Genomic DNA, 18,378 nt, shown 5'->3' on the forward strand with positions numbered 1-18,378 from the left:
ATTTCTGCTTGGCACAGTCTGCCTGTTCTTGGCAAACTGTGAACCTGAGCTGGCTAACAAGCATTTTACAGCAATCACATTATGAGCTCGAGAGAAAAAGAGTCACCCCAGAGGAAACACCTCAGTGGAAACACCTGCAGTTGTTGCAGCAGAGGAGTAAAAAAAGTAAATGAAATCTATGCATATGTATAGAAGTATATGATGTGCATGATTATTGTGGAGCAGATCCTCCTGGATCACAGCCTGGCACAGTTAAATAGAAATTTCTGATTTCTGTATAATTAGTCATTCAGAGTGCTTTGATGCGAAGTGGTGCATTGCAGAGAAACATACTGGCTGGGATTTCTCTACAGCGGTGGTGGTACCAGGGGTCATGATGGCTATAACACAAATATAACCATTTTATTTATTATGCAAAACGATCAGTAAAACTACATGTATCTGAGTTTAATATGCAGTGTTGATAATGGTACAATATTGGTAGGTCTGAAAAAATTAGGGACTGTTTTGCCTTGAACGTCTTGCCTCTTTCTCTCCACCACGAACGTATTTTAAAAACATCGCAACAGTAACGCAAAGCAACGTCTGAGTTAGAGTCAGGCAGTGTATTCTTAACCATATTGTGTAAAAAGTTTGTGAGGGAGATTTTAGGCATCAAAATGGTTTCAGATGTCTGGTTCCTATCCCCACCACTGTGAACAGATTCTCTAGATTCTCTATAATAGAGGCCCTTCACATCAAACCACTCTGACTGACTTTATTTACATTTTAATGATTGAAATGTACAGTAATTATGTAAAAGTGGCTGGAATTTCCTTTTAATGATATCAGAACTAAAATTGATTTGATTGAATCATTCCTCTTTGGAATTTCTTATATAGTGTATAGTGAGATGAACAAAACCAAACAGACAAGCCCCACAAAACTGATCTATTTGATTGAGAAACGCTGTGAGTTTAATCCCAGCATGCAAACGGGACAGTCAAATTGCATGGCACTTGCAAATAAAAGAAAGCAGAGAAGTAGTAGACAGCACCGGAGCACAGCAGTGCAAGAAGTTAAGGTGTATTGTCTGACCATCCTACCTAGCGGCCACCCTCCAGCTGTCTGCCACTCCAAAGTTGTGTGGCATTCAGAGCTTGTATTTTATTTCACCCTCCAGTGCTTTCCCCTGGGACAAGGCAGCGAGGAAGCCCAGCCTTCTGCCAAAGTGGGTCAAAGGGGAGCCTCGCACCCTTTTCACCCATGAACAGAGAACCTGTTCGATGTTCCTGTGCTGCGTATGGTAAAAATCCCTGGAGGCCGGTTGGCTGCAAATAGGGACAAGGCACATGAAAACTGCTACCAATACTGGTTTTAAATCTCAGACTTCCGGTAACTGACATCAGGTGATATCATTTAATACTGTCAAAAGTTAAACAGTCGTTTTAGTTAAAAATGCTTTACTGGCTAATATGATTGTCCACTTAGTGTTGTCAAATACGACTCTAGGTATATGCAAATTGCGTTGCCTTGGGGAATGAGCTAGCTAACTCGCTAACTATAAACGCTAAGGACACAAAAATGAACATAAGTATAAAAAGTAATTATTTATTTGCCACAGCACATTGAAACACACTAGTCTGTAGCTACTCTTGCAAAGAAAATGCTTCTTTTAAACTAAAAATAAGTGATTATGCTTTTAGTTGACTTTTATTATACTAAACGAAATTATACTCAAGTATACTTGGCTTATACTGACCAGTATAAAGAAAAGTTTGGCCCACCCCTTTTCTTATTTTTACCCCTACCCTTGTGTCACCTTGCCCCTTAGAATGGAGTTAGAAGGGGTAGTGTTTGAAATCTTCCCCTTATGAAATAGCATAGCAACCTCGCTGCTGGTCTTTAGTTCAGTTTAGCGCATTATACGGGGGGGTGTGACAGTTATTTATTATCGTCTACCCCTAATTCTTTGGTCATATGAAGTCAGCTGTTTGCGAGCTTTTTGTTCAAATTTTCCCGTTCCACCTTAAATGGTGTGGCAGTTATGATTGGATGCCTCGGGCGTCAGGTGAAATGTTAAAGAGAACCAGGAAATTTAGCTAGCTAGCTACCAAGACATCAGCAACCGAGACATTTTTATACTTGTTATGGAGGAAATGAACACAGTACATTGACACGACATCAAACTAAGATAATATGGTTATTGTAATTTTTTAAACTGAGAAAATAATCACATTCATAGATTTTTTTTGGTCAGCCAAAAGCTCCTGTTTGGAGTGCAGCTCTGAAAAACCTCAGTTTGGAGGGCCATGTAGCCCCAACACTTCACCCTACCCCTCTATCTCAACAAATATCTGGACACCCTACCCCTAGGCATCAACGCTGAAAAAAGAAGGGCTAAGTGGTAGGACCAAGGGGTGAAATGGTGATTGGCCTATACCAGTACTTAAAGTATAAAGTATACTTGGGCAACACACTTGAACTTTACTTAAGTTTACTTAATAAGATGAACTTTAAGTATACTTTTTTGTGAGGGCAAAGTGTAGATAATTGCCGTGGTTGGTGGCAGTTGGGCTGAGCTGTGTGCAGAGCCATTAGCCATGGAGCTAACATCGCTGTTAGCAAACTGGCTAACTCACCTAAAACAAACCCAAATGTAAGAGATAATACAGTCTGCTGACTGCCTGTCTCTTTTTCATGTCTTTTTGTATAGCTAGCAGAAGAAATGGTTAAAGTTTTCTGCTTAAAACACTGCTGAAATTAGTGTCTCCTCCATTTTAGATGCTTTTCAGAGTTCCTCACAGCCAAAGCAGTAGCGCTGTTGGTCGAAGATATGGATTAGCATTTCACAGTTCACCAAACTTTAACTCCACATGGAATTTTGCATGTGAAATATATTTTGATTCATTTAAAACGACAGTAGTTTTGCTCATGAAAATCTGCTTGTTAATGTAAATGTGGCTGGACCTTAAAGTCAATGTGAATCAGAATTCAGAGCACATTTTTCTTGCTTAATGTGATGTATTTCTGAGTGAAAAAAGATCCTCAGACGGAAAATAGTTGTGATGTTATTCTTCAGGATTTTTTTTGTAGCATTTTCTGACATATCAGTTGTTGACAGCTTGATTTTAATATGTATTTTTTGTTACTTTTTAAGATATAGAGTAGGCGAAGCACCGTTTGCAGGCTAGCCTTTTAGCCTTTTGGCTAGCTTTTTAGCAGCTTCTGTACTGCTTTTGCTTTTTTACACTTAAACCCTTGTACGAGTGTAACCACCTAACAAGTGAGCAGGAATGGACTGTGTGTGTGTGTGTGTGTGTGTGTGTGTGTGTGTGTGTGTGTGTGTGTGTGTGTGTGTGCGCGTGTGTGTGTGTGTGTCACTCCGTCATCAGCCAGAGCACCTCTCAGCCTCGCAGTGCAGCAGAAACCTTCATAAACCAGCGCTTGCGCTCCCAGACGTTTGAAGTACCTCACTCGTGTTAACAGGAACACAGGTTTGAGGCGTAAACGAGCTGAAATAACTCATAAGTGATTTTGCAACCGGTTCATAAATGGAAAGTGAGAGTGTGAAGTGAGGATAAGAAAGGAGTTTGTCTGTTGACATGTACGTGCAGTCGGGAGTGGAGGTGATGATGGCTGTTTTCGCTCAGTGATGGGTCAGTCTGGTGGAAGCGAAAACATGTTAAGATATTATTGGTTAGTATGTATTGCTGCTGCTGGAATACGGTGATGCAACCAAATGTCAGACGGCATTTAGATGCGGTAAAAGTCACTATGCGTCCATCAAAGATTAGAGCAAAACAAAACTTTTATCTTTTGAATAATAAAATTGGATTGTGGATTACGCGACTAAGGATAAGGTAAAAAAATGTCTCTTTTGATTTCAGGTTGACTTTAAGGCCTAAATAATAAGACTATTTTAGTGCAGAGATTGGAGCTTCCCAGAATTCTGCCACGTGGCTCTTATTTGTCTTATATTGAACAGTTCCTTTCACATAAATGATGTTATTCTCATGCTAAAGTCTATATCTTTACATGACCAATCCATGATGACCACTGAACATGACACTCAGAAATACGGGTGATTTATCAATGGAATTTTTGCTGATACTGATTAGGGGTCCATGACAGTATCAATCAAATCGGCATTGGTAGCTGTTTGTTTTAAAAAATATTGGCTTTGGACAGACTAGACTGAGATTTTTGATGATGTATTCATAAAACTCCAGAAGAGCAGAATGTTTAGGTGATGCTGGGTTAGTAAGCTTTTTCATGTACTATTCAGCCATAACAATAAAACCACCTCCTTGTTTCTACACTCACTGTCCAATTTATCAGCTCCACTTACTATATAGGTTCACTTTGTAGTTCAGCTGTTACAGACAGTTACAGTAATTGTTTCTCTGCATACTGTGTTAGCCCCATTTTACCCTGTTCTGCAATGATCAGGACTCCCATGGACCCTCACAGAGCACTCTTTGGGTGGTGGATCATTCTCAGTACTGCAGTAACACTAAAGTGGTCTTTTTGTCGACTGCACATCATTTCAAACTCATAGTGCTAAGCTTTCTTCTCACAGTGGAAGAATGGCCAGAAACACGGATTTTTTTGAAGTGGAGCTTGATTTTCTCCTCTCTCTCAAAGATGGAAGCTTTAAGTACTGTTTGTCTGATGGTGACAGTTTGAGTGGTCTACCAGGTCTTGCATGGTTATTAGAGGTCACATTTTCTCTTTTTCCTTTAATCCTTTTTTGAACTCCAGTTTTTGAAGTTCTTGTTTTTTCACTCGTTTTTCACTTGTATTTCACTTCCGTGTGTAGGAGGATCATTTCAGATTAAGATTAGGTGGCCCGTATTAGTTCCACAATGGGGAAATTTCACCTCCACATTCTAATCCATTCAAACACCACATACACACTAGTGAACACACACACTAGGGGGCATACTTACCCAAAGTGGTGGGCAGCCCTAGGGAGCATTTGGGGGTTAGCTGCTTTTCTCAAGGGCACCTCATTCCTGTAGTGTTGGCTCAGGGAATCGGGCAAGGCTGGCTCCCTAACTTCCAGCCCTCAACTCATCAACATCAACAGAAATCTTTAGTAAAAGGCGAAAGAATAAAGAGAATCCCAAGCTATTTTATATCTAATCTCCTAGAGACATGGTGAAGGGTGCTCTCTGACTTTTTGCACAGCGCAGTGAACTACATTATCTGCATTTTTATTCATAATAAGTGTAATTATATTTAAAATTGGTGCATGTTATTGTTATGTGCATGTAAAATCACCGTCATGCTTGATGTTTTTAATAATGACCGTTAATCGTTGCGAGCCGAGTCCGCAGTCTCTTGTAATTGCTTACCTATGTTGACTATGATGGGCACACTGCTCCTTACAATTTTGCTGAGAGAGTAATGCGTCGTTTGCATTCCCGACAGAGGCTAAGTAGTTGTTAAAAGAAGCGATTACAGCAAGTGCGGCGCACGTCGACTGAATTTATGCTTCCCGCCTTTCCTGATCCCTGGGCATCAGTCCGTTACAAGCCGGCATTCATCAAGCCCTTTTAAATAGCCTTCTGTCAGGAATTATCATTTTGAACAGGAAGACAGATCTCATCCTCAAATAAAAAATGGTGGGCACATCACAGGCTCAGATAAGACACCGGCCGGAAAGCTTTGAAGCATTCTAGAGGCAGCATGCAGATGAAACACGTGGAGATGAAAAAGAAGCCTCAAGTGAGAGTACGTTAATGGGCTATAGGGGAGAGATGCATAGATACTTTGATGCTATGTATCTGCACTTTTTTGCTTAAAAGTAAAAGAACTTTTTTCATAGACTATAGTAGGATGGATGATAAGGAACAGCTGCATCTGTGGTAAGCCTGCTGTTGATGAAGCTGAAGTATTTGATCAAGAATAACATTAGAAGTTTCAAAGCTGTCAGTCTAACCCCAGGACACAAACTTCACCACCCACATACCAGGCCCTTCCCAGGAGCTTGAACTTGTAAGCTTATGATAAGCTGAACTAGTGCTGAATTATGAATAGCACTGAAGACATGGTGCAGTTTTTAGGCCAAATCTTTCTCAATCTCTGTTTCTCTTTCTCTTTGTCTGCAAGTCAGAAGATAGACAGTGTGCGAGTGCTGCACTCGTGAAGGAGCTCATGTATGGCTAAAATATACATCAGCTGGTGAAACCTCATATGACCTCTGTACATTTTGAATGGATAAGTAATCTCTTTTTTTGCGCCCACTGAAGGATATTAGTTCAGTTCAACCAGAAATGAACCGCTCGCATTTCAGTTTTTTGACAGACAGTTTCGATTAGCGATTGCCTACAGTAATACTGTATGTGTGGCTGCGTGAAAACAATTTCCAATGACTGCCTAAAAAACAGCAGAGAATGCAGGTTGTCAACCTGCAGCTTTTGTCCTGACCTCACGCATGCAAGCGGTGTGGCTAAAAGTATGTGGGCACTTGACCTTGACACTTGTATGAGCTTGTTGAACACCCCATTCCAAACCCTTGAGCATTAATAAGGAGTGAACCCCTCTGTGCAGCTGCAATAGCCTCCACTATTCTGGGAGTGTGTTTGATGTTAGGCATTGATGTTGGGTGAGAAGGCCTGGCCAACAATCGATTTTCCAGTTCATCCCAAAGGGGTTCAATTGGGTTCAGGTCAGGGCTCTGTGCAGGTCACTGGTGTTCCTCCACAACAAACTCCTCAAACTTTGTGTCTGTATGGATATCGCTCTGTTCAAGAGTTCAGAGATACAATCATGCTGGAACAGGAAAAGGACTTCCCCAAACTGTTGCTGCAAAGCTGAAAGCATATAATTGTCTAAAATGTCTTTGTGTGCTGTAGCATTATCATTACCCTTCACTGAATCTAAGAGGCCTAGCCAAACCCTTCAAAGCAGCCCCAGATCATTATCCCTCCTCCACCAAATTTTACTGTTGGCACTCTGCATTCCGATAGGTAGTGTTCTCTGGGCGTCCACCAAACCCAGATTCGTCCATCAGCCTGACAGATGGTGAAGCATAATTCATCACTTCAGAGAACATGTTTACATTGCTCCAGAGTTCAGAGCTTTACGCCACTCCAGCCAACACTTGGCATTGGGCATAGTGATCTTAGGCCTGCACCTAAGATGTTAGGCAGCAGCTTGGCCATGGAAGTAGCTTGGCCTTGGCTGCTCATGATACACAGCTCTTGTGCTGATGTTACTTCCAGAAGCAGGTTGAAACCCTGTAGTGTCTGATGCAACAAAGAATAGGTGTTTTTACATGCTGCATGTTTAAGCACTCAGGGAGCATCACTCTATGAGTTTTGTGGTCCATAGCTGAGCTATTGTTGATTCTAGATCAAGGGTCGGCAACATGTGGCTCTGGAGCTGCATGTGGCTCTTTTACTGCCCTGTTGCGGCACCCCAATATAATTACATTTTTAGGTAGAAATAAAATAATCCTTCTTTTCAGTAAAATGAGGCTCTGCTGTTGGTTGTAACATAGTTTTAATGACTAGTCGTAAACACTGGAGTTAATATAGCCTATATTTACTAATTCACAGACCTTCAACCCTGAAGATTCGCATGCTGGTTGCTGGTCACACAGCAGTGCAGACAACAGTCTCACCCAGCTGGCAGCTAACAAAAAGGGAAAGAGAAAGATTTAAGACATCGATAATTTGGAGACAAATGGACCTATTTGCATTTCTAAGTACTCAGCTGGTTTTATGATGCATTTAATCTGCAACTAGAATCTGTCAAACACTAAAGATTTGCGAGGCTGCTCCACCTTAAATGGGGCAGCAGATGGATTCTGGTGCATCTGGCATCATTTAAGATTTAAGAAGTTGGCGATTTCAGCCTCGTGAAAAATTTATCTTAAGATACATTCTACTTTTGTGGAAAAGTTTCCTGTCGGAGATGTGAGAAAAGTAACTATAGCTGAGCTACATCTTACAACACAGCAAAGAAACTCTGCATTTCTGTTTATTTTTTTAGCCTATGCTAGGACATAAACACATACTGATTCATACTGACATCCAATATGGTAAAATGGACATAATATTTTGGGGCTCGCAGGGTGGTTTGAGGTTTGTTAGAATGGCTGTTCTTAACATTTGGGTTGCCGACCTCTGTCCTAGACAGCACTTACAGTTGTTCATACATCTGTTAGCCAGGTGTGTGGCTGAAGCACCTGAGCTGAATAATTAGGAGGGTTGTCCATATACTTTTGGCCATATACACTCACCCACCACTTTGTTAGGTACACCGCATTTTCGTCCACACAACTGACCGCTCACTGGATATTTTCTCTTTTTCTAACCGTTCTCTGTAAACTCTAGAGATGGTTGTGGTGAAAATCCCAGTAGATCAGCAGTTTCTGAAATACTCAGACCAGCCCGTCTGGCACCAACAACCACACCACGTTCAAAGTCACTTAAATCCCCTTTCTTCCCCATTCTGATGCTCAGTCTACACTTCAGCAAGTTGTCTTGACCACCTCTACATGCCTAAATGCAGTGAGTTGCTGCCATGTGATTGGCTGATTAGCTATTTGTGTTAACAAGCAACTGAACAGGTGTACCTAATAAAGTGGCGGGTGAGTGTAGTGTATATTGACACGGCAGGAGTACGAGTGACAAGAGCACAAAATGCATAATGAAGAACTGCCATACTAAAAGGGCGGCTTGCGTCCTTCCCATAACACTCTAATGATGGGCAATAACTATGAACAATGTGAGGCTCGATATGAAAAGCACTCGTGATGCACTGGTCCCTTGTTTTCGCTCGTTACGTATTCTCATTCATCACATTGATCTCAGCACGCATACCGTCCTTGTTCCAGCGGGCCTCTCCAAGTCAAAGCGTGAAGGCCGATCAACTCCCTATTCTTTTCATCATGCCGTTATGCCCGGTTCACGTGCTGCTAGACCATTGTTAGACATGACTTGGCCACCTTGACATTACAGCTAATTGTTTTGCATTGTTTAACAAGATAATTTGTCAAAGACGAAGGTGGAAGAGGCGCTTAACTGCCAGGTATGTTTGCTCAAAGATAAAGGCAGTGGATCAAACGGCAGCTCACTTCAGCGTGGAGCTCAGGAGCTGACAGCACCCAGCTAAGGGAGTCTGCACGGATTCACTTTAAATATTAAATACTCTATAGGCAGAATGAACCTGGACACCTGGTCTTAAAGGCTAGCCAGAAAGTTTTGGAACTTCTGGACTTTACTAGCCTTCCACAAGTGCACTCTTCATGGCTCCGTGACAAAACAATTTGTTTGCTTCAGGTATTAGTAGTTGAGTAATCTATAAAGATTATTTTGAGAATTGATTGAGTAATCAGGGAAAAAGTGAAACAGTAAAAATGGACTTAAGCACTGTTTGGATGGGACTAGTTTTACAAATCCAGTTCCAAAAAGCTGAGGCAGTAGGTAAAACCAAATTTAAAAAGCAGTAATTTGTAAACAGTCTTTTATAGGTATTTAATTTACTTTATCAACTTTATTGTTTTTCGTAAATTTATACTAATTTCCAGGAGTTTGCATGTTCTCCCCGTGTCTGCGTGGGTTTCCTCGGGTTCTCTGGTTTCCTCCCGCAGTCCAAAGACATTCAGTCAGGCGAATTGGACGTGCTAAAATTGCCCCTAGCTGTGAGTGTGTGAGTGACTTTCTGTATCTGTCTGTCTGCTCTGCGATGGACTGGCGACCTGTCCAGGGTGTATCCTGCCTTCCACCTGATGACCGCTGGGATAGGCTCCAGCACCCCTCCGCGATCCTGAGGGAGAAGCGGCTTAGAAAATGGATGGATGTACTAATTCCAAATTAGGTTATTGCAACACATTGCAAAAAAAGTTGGGACAGAGACAATGTAAGACTGGAGGTTGTGGAATGATCACAGACACCTGGAACTTTCCAAAGGTAAACAGATGATAACAGGTGATGCTATCATGAATGGGTATAAACTGAGAATTCATGAAAGGCTCAGTCACCACCTTTTGCAAAAACTTGCATAAGCAAATAATCCAACAGTTTAAGAATGTTTCAACACACAATTGGAAAGAATTTTATCGACAGTTCATAGCATTAAAAGATTCAGAGAATCCAGAGAAATCTGTGGGTATAGGCCAAGGCTGAAAACCAATACTGAATGCCCATGACCTTTGGTCTCTCAGACAGCACCATGTTAAAAACTGATGTTTCTGTATTGAATATAACCACATCCACGCTCCGAAATACTTCAGTAAACACAGTTCATCGGCGCATCTACAAATGCAGTTAAGATTCTACTGTCCTATGTTAAAGCCTGGGGCTAAAGAATGAAAAAAGAAACTGACGTGGAGTGGAAACGTGTGCTATGATCTGACAGGCTGACAAGTCCACCCTTCAAATTGGTTTTAGACATAATGGATGTTGTGTTCTCTGGGCTGAAAAGGAAAAGTACTATCCCATTTGTTACCAACACAAAGTTTAAAGGCTGGCATCTGTCATACGTTACATCCGTTATACATCCGGTATGTTGTATCCGTTATACGGATGCGTTAGTACCAATGACGTTGCATGCCTGTGAAGCCACCATTAATACTGAGGGATACATCCACATTTTGGAGCAACACATGCTGCCATCCAGATGACGTCTTTTTCAAGGAGATTCCTGCTTATTTTAGTAAAACCATGCCAGGCCACATTCTACACATTACCACTGCGTTTTTCTGGTGAGAGAGCACAGGTGCTAGACTGGCCTGTCTGCAGGTTAGAACTATCTCCCATTAAAAACACGTGGCCCATTTTGAAGAGTGATATACAACAATGGAGACCCACGACTATTGAGCGGCTTAAGTGTTACATCAAGCAAGAATGGGAAGAATTGACACTTTCTCAACTATAACAATTGGTGTCGTCAGTTTCCAAATGATTACTGAACATTGTTAAATGGACGTGATGCAACAGTGGTAAACATGCCCCTTTCCCAACATTTTTAGAATACGTTGCAGGTATAACATTTCGAATAAGTTTAAAAGTGTAAAAAATTTTAATTGAATACAAGGTCAGATTTTTTTTGCAAGATTTGCTGTCTGTTTTTATTAACTTTTTTTCCTACTTTCCCAATGAGCCATAGAAATAGCTGTAGGTTGTTTTAATCCTTGGTGAATTGGCTTGGTGAAAATACTATAACATTCTGTGGAAAATTAATTTCTTTATTTATAGAGGTACCTGAAGTGCAACAATATGTTCATCAAATTCATATCATAAGAAAATATACCTTCTGCTACTTCCAAACACAAATGTGGTGTGGATTGAAAGTTAGAATAGGCACTTTGAGCAGGTGTTTTTTTTATGAGCTGCAGGTGATAAATAATTAAGTAAAATATAAAGAGGAGATTTTCAACATGTATATGCCATGGGGGAGCTGGGAGGGTTAAAGCACTATAGATTTGGAGGAGTTCAGACAGATAAAAGGTAGGAGAACATGGTAGGAAAAGGAGTTGAGTATGACTGTATTGCAGGTATAAAGCTTTTAGAAACAGGTTAGGCGTTCAAGCAGAGGTTGACAACCATGAAACGAGGAGGAGTTTGAGAGGGAAACCTTTATGCTCTGGCTGAATAAATCAGGAGCTATTCATAATGTAATATTTATAAATTAATAAATATTGAATTTTCAATATCTAGTAAAGTTTTAAGGAGCAGTAGGTGGTTTTCTTCTTTGCATTATGAAGCAACCAGTATGGAATTGTTGTTGGAACTGTGTACTGACACTTATCAGCATGGGTGATGCGTGTGCACAACCCCGTGGTGTTGTGGAGAGGCAGTTGCCCTCTCCTCGTTTGACAGTGGAATGACAGTCTATGGCAGTGTTCTCAGTGTCACTCAAAATATGTCGGGTTCAGAGATTCAGTTACAGGTAACCAGCATTAAAAAATGGTAGAAAATGCTTGTTTTTGGATTCTGCATAATCAATAACTGACATGGCTGTTTAGACAATAAGAATTATCTGTACTAGTAACACACGACAGCTACCTAATGCATCGAGCAGCATTTTAAATGTTTAATCAGCTATTAGCGTGTCTGCTAGAACCAGTAGAATTATGCTCTGATGCATACTAAGTAGTTTTTTTAAAACAAACAGGATAATGTTTTTGGTCACGTCGACAAAATCTGGCAATGTTTTTCTCCATCAAAGATATAAAGGAGAACAAAACTGGAACACCAAACATTTAATTGTACTTTATATGCATGACATTTGCAGCTAGAAACCTTTTGTGAGATCCTGCTGGTGTGGGTTTCCTCTCTTTCAATGAGACACACAAAATCGAATTGAGTGCTAACAAGTCTCCTTGATAGAGAATGTTCAACTGTAAACAGAGGACTGTTTCATCAAGAATGCACATTTTAATTAGTGTTCTTTTTAATCAAGTAATTGATTCTAACTGAGTGATTGTGGCAGCTCTATTGTGAAGATAATATATAGACAATTGCAGTAAATGTAGTGTTAATCTACATCTATATTTATGAAAATGATTTAATTTAATTTAATTGACCCTTATTAGTCCCACAACGGGGAAATTTCACCTCCGCATTTAACCCATCTGTGAAGTGAAACACCACATACACTCTAGTGAGCACACACACACTAGGGGGCAGTGAGCACACTTGCCCAGAGCGGTGGGCAGCCCAATCCGCAGCGCCCGGGGAGCAGTTGGGGGTTAGGTGTCTTGCTCAAGGACACCTCAGTCATGTGCTGTTGGCTCTGGGGATCGAACCGGCGACCTTCCGGTCACAGTGCTGGATCCCTAACTAGTTAACTTGATAACTAGATATGAAAGGTTTAATATCAATGGTTCATCTCAATGATCTTTCCAATATTTGATCTGAGATTGGATTGCAATGAAATGCTGTAGGCCATGTCTCTGTAACTCCTTGGTCTTAGGGGCAGGAGGCTACTTATGCATTTCCTTCATATTTTTCACTTCCAGTGTTGTAGATTTCATCACGAGTAACTTGACCCAACAAGCATCCACAACATTGTACCATGCAAAAGAAACGCTTTTCTCCAGGGACATCATCAGCCATCTTGTAGTCTGAATGTTGTCTGGGGCAGAATCTCTGGTGCTAAGTCTGTCTAATTAACGAAGAACCAGAAGAACCGGCTAATGAACTGGGGGAAAACAATTCCCCCTCCACGCATGCACTCGGCTCTCCCTCATGCTTTGAATGTTTATCCATGCTGTGTTTTCAAAGCTGTAATCTCTCGCTCTGACTCAGCTCTGCTTGCAGTTCACTCTTCCTCAACTTTTCAGATCAGCCCACCCCCCGACTCCCCTCCCCCTATTCTCAGAGTTTTCTCAGAAAGCATTATTAAAAGTTATGAGAGGATTTCAGCAGCCTTTTGTAAATGATGGATCGCCGTCATTAGTGCTCGCTCTCTCGTGCTGTCATTTGGACGTTTAGGTCAGTCTGTTATCCCAGTAAATTGTAAAATCAGACACCATGGAAGAATAATAGAGCGGGAAGCACGCATCCCTGCCGAGATGAGATGCGCTCTTATCGATAGCGATTAAAGATGCTTTACGGGCTTTAGGAGTTTTGTATTAAAAACTGAGCTTTTAAGCATCATTTGCTTTTTTGTACATTTTGGGAAGAAGAATTTCGTGTTCTACTGTCACGATTACATCATCATAAACCCATCAGTTAAAATGTACATTCTCAAAGAATCTGCAATGATTTGTGGCATATTTGCTAATGACAATGTATATTTTCTTTTCACATACTGCTCTCTCTCTCACTGTAATCTCCCCTGAGGCTTTATACAGATTATATGGATGTTCAATATTTAATCATCTATATTTCTATTGAATTGACTGCTGCTGGATGCACTAAATGGTTTGCTGATAACATCATCATCTGATCTGAATTACATTCCCAGCTTTGGTTGAAGAAGTGAATCACAAAAATGGACAAACGATTTCAATAAAGAATCAAAATATTTAATATAAAAGAGTAAAGCGATGTTTTACCATATGACAGATGTGGAACCAACTGTCAGTGAACAAAACTGAGTCCTGACTATCAAAAAATGGCAGGATATGGATTTTTCCCTGAAGAGCTTATACCTTGTAGGGTTTGTGATTCCTGACCTCTGAATTGAAAATCTATGTACTATATAAACTATATAAAAATACCAATATCATTACATGCGAAAGAAAACATATGTAATGTGTATCATGATGATGCATCTTCTAGATTCTCCTACTAGTCTCTTTTGCAGAAAGAATTGAGACTGCTGAGTACATCCATTTACAATGTTGTTTTTTGCTGCACTGCCCAGCAGGCCAGCCTGTGAGAGTCAATGTCTCTCACTGAGTCACTGACTGACTGACTGAGACCCATTGTTATACCCTTCTAACATTCCCATTATGAGGCTAACGAAGAAAGAAAGCAGAAAGGCATTGAAAAATATTGTTGATTTTACCAAAACAATAACCTAATAATGAAGAATGAGTTGTGATTGATGTGAAATGGCACTCTTTTGTAAAGAGGTTTTAAATTGAATGTCAGCTGGCTTCGAAGCTGTAATTGCTAGCATTGACCCTACTGCTTCTGAGTAACTGAAGACAATTGTGTGAATGTGCAAGTAGAAATTACCTGAGAGTCACAAGCACAGTATTTGTATGAAACCCCCCTTGTTCTGGGTTTTCAGTGATGTTATGTTGGCAGTAATGTGTTGCGCTGGTGTGCACAGAAAGGCAGGGTATCAGAGAGTGTGAAGAAAGCTGTTACACTTTCCTCTCACTCCTTGCTTTGTACCACAGTAACCCTATATAGCCACTGCGCTTTGTCAGACAAGACGCTATCCATCCTGTGAATGGTCAAATTCAGCATGTAGTGCTGGGCAATACTGATAAAATGATTTAATATCATGTTACTTTGTAAATATGTGTTGGCATCTCAGTTTAAATACAGCATCACGGTATCAGATTATACAAACCCCATTCTAAAAACGTTGAGACAGTATGTAAAATGCAAATAAAACCAGAAAGCAGTAACCTGTATTTGATCAGATTCTCCTACTAGTCTCCCTTGCTGGATATATGCCCATTCTGAAATCCTGCATCACATTCCAAAAAAGTTAAGATGGGGCAGTTTGAGACAAGAAACTCTGTGAAAATACACTATATTGCCAAAAGTATTTGCTCACTCATCCAGATCACTGAATTCAGGTGTTCCAATCATATCCATGGCCACAGGTATATAAAATCAAGCACCTAGGCACGCAGACTGCTTCTACAAACATTGCACAATCAACTGTCAGTGATATTATACCAAAGTGGAAGCGATTGAGAACGACAGCAACTCAGCCACGAAGTGGTAGGCCACATAAAATGACAGAGTGGGGTCAGCGGATGCTGAGGCACATAGTGCGCAGAGGTCGGCAACTGCTATAGACCTCCAAACTTCATGGGGCATTCAGATTATCTCAAGAACAGCCTAGAGAGCTTTGTGGAATGGGTTTCCATGGCTGAGCAGTTGCATCCAAGCCTTACATCACAAAGAGCAATGCAAAGCGTCAAATACAGTGATGTAAAGCGCCGTGACTGGACTCTAGAGTAGTGAAGACGTGTTCTCTGGAGTGACAAATGATGCTTCGCCATCTGGCAACATGATGGACGAGTCTGGGTTTGGCGGTTCCCAGGAGAACGGTACTTGTCTGACTGCATTGTGCCAAGTATAAAGTTTGGTGGAGGGGGGATTATGGTGTGGGATTGTTTTTCAGGAGTTGGGCTCAACCCCTTAATTCCAGTGAAAGGAACTCTTAATGCTCTTAAGGGGAACTCTTAAGGGGACGGCCCCTTCCTGTTCCAACATCACTACACACCAGTGCGCAACACAAGGTCCATAAAGACATGGGTGAGTGAGTTTGGTGTGGAAGAGCTTGACTGGCCTGCACAGAGTCCTGACCTCAACCCGATAGAACACCTTTGGGATGAATTAGAGCGGAGACTGCGAACCAGGCCTTCTCGTCCCACATCAGTGTCTGACCTCACAAATGCGGTTCTGGAATAATGGTCAACAATTCCCATAAACACACTCCTAAACATGAACATTACAGCAGTATGCCTGCGTTGTCAGCATGGCCTGCAGTCCAGACCTATCTCCTATTTAAAATGCATGTCTTATTAATCTTTAAATGCGAATGTGAAGGAGCTGTACAGTTACACAGCTAAAGACTTGTATCATAGAAGAATGGCAAAATAGTATACTCTCAAAACTGGATCAGTTGGTGTCTTCAGTCCCCAAGTATTTAAAAAAGTGCTGTTAAAAGGAAAGGTGATGATATCTAGTTTGTAAATATGCTCCTGTTTCAGTTTTTTGGAACATGTTGCAGGCATCAAATTTGGAATGTGCAGATATGTACAAAAACAACAAAGTTCATAAGTTAAAGATCATATGTCATGTTTTTGTACAATTTTCAAATGTAGGTTCTTCAGGACACAGGGCAACATTTAAGTACTTAAAATTATAATTTTAAAAGGAAAATAATATGCTACTTGCAGGCCAAATCAAATGTCCTCATGGGCCAATTTCACCCATTTTATGAGGTCCACTTAGCATAGGTACGCTTTGTAGGTATACAAATACAAAGCCTTTTTTAATTGAGTGCTGCATGTCAATCAATATACTCTCACTGGCCACTTCAGTAGGTACACATACCTTGTATCTGTAACTTATTGTCCGTTTTAGCAGGTCCACTAACTACGTAGATGCACTTTGTAGTTTTATGCTTACAGACTGTAGTCCGTTTGTTTCTCTGCATACTATGTAGTTAGTGGACCTGCTAAAACTAACAATAAGTTGTTTAGTTGTTAGGTGTACCTAACAAAGTGGCCAGCGAAAGTATATTGATTGACATGCAGCACTCAATTAAAATTGGCTTTTGTATTTCTCTCTCATATCTTAATCCATGCAGCTGAAAGCCACCCCGAATCAAATCACATGTCAAGACACTTTCTCAAACTCCAATTATCTACTCATTACCAGAATTGCCAGGTACATGCCCACTTTAATTATCTTATGTCCTCAACTGTGAGTTATGGCCTTGGTATCTGAGGTAAGATTGGACAAAGTAGGCTCAAAGCTAAAGAAAGATAAATCATCGCCTTCATTACCTTTCATCATCGCGAAGATAAGACCAAAAAAGTCCTCTTCGCCCAAGGACGTGTTTAAAAACTGACAAAAAGCTCACCTCCGGAGCTGTTTGTGGCTAATGTAATCGTCTAAGCCCTTCACCGCTTCACTAGCACTGCCTTTGCTAGCGGAACAGGATGTTCGGAAATGGAAATCAGCTTGCTGTTTCACAAAATCAGACAAACTTTTACAATGAAAGTGACTGTTTGTGTTGAGGGTGGGCGAGGTGGAAAATACACCAGTGATTGAAAGGGTAAAGAGGGTAAGAGGGTAAAGTTCAGCAACCTCACTGCTGGTTATGAGGCATCATATGCCTTCAAAGAGGGGGGATATTATAGGGGTTATTATCGCCTATATTATCGTTATATATCACCTTCTGTGAAATGAAGCTGAAGTCAGCCAGCTTCTTGTTTGAATTTTCCCATTTCACCTTAAATGGTGTGGCAGTTACACTGCACTTTATACTTTCCCCTACCCCTCTCTGTCTCAACAAAAATCAAGACATCCTACCCCTAGACATGAAGAAAAAAAAAAAACAGAGGGCTAGGGCTAAGTGGTAGGGGCAAGGGGTGAAATGGGATTGGGCCAGAGTGTTGGACGCCCAAGGTTCATTGATGCTAAATGGCAACAAAAGCTATTCCAAATGGTCCTTATTGACAGAAGGGCCAATGTGGCAAAAGTCACTAAAATTTCTAAAGATGTATTTTGAAAAAATGTATCACAACAAAAAGTGCATTGCATCTTGCTGCGTATGAGGCTGTGTAGCCAAAGACCAGAGTCCCTGTCCACTGCCACCAATGGTCCTTGGATCATTGGAAGATCTCCTGGTCTGATGAGTCTCATTTTCTTTTACATCACATGGGGAAGTGATGGCACCAGGATATACTGTTTGAAGAAGACAAGCCAATGGAGGGAGCGTGATGCTCTGGCCAATGTTCTGCTGGGTAACCCTGGGTCAGGGCATTCACATGGATGCAGTTTGACATGTACCACCTACTTAAACATCATTTGGGACTGCTTCATGTCAGTAGTATTCCTTGATGGCAGTGACCTATTTCAGCAGGACAGTTGGCCCTGCCACACTGCACATTGTTCTGGTATGATTTGAGGAATATGACGAAGAGTTTAGGGTTGCCCCAGCCTCAAAATTCCAAATTCAAAATTTAAATTATTGATGTGCACATATACGTTTGAGAACTGACAAAATATG

The 18,378-nt window shown here is 40.9% G+C and overlaps 1 protein-coding gene across 2 annotated transcripts in view; it reads left to right on the forward strand.

Annotated features, from left to right (window-relative positions):
- The window catches only part of cntnap3 (contactin associated protein family member 3), a 212,306-nt gene that overhangs the window by 13,463 nt on the left and 180,465 nt on the right, over positions 1 to 18,378 (forward strand). The window lies entirely within an intron of this gene.

Source organism: Pygocentrus nattereri, chromosome 18 (genome assembly GCF_015220715.1).
Source record: "Pygocentrus nattereri isolate fPygNat1 chromosome 18, fPygNat1.pri, whole genome shotgun sequence".
Classification (NCBI taxonomy): Eukaryota; Metazoa; Chordata; class Actinopteri; order Characiformes; family Serrasalmidae; genus Pygocentrus; species Pygocentrus nattereri.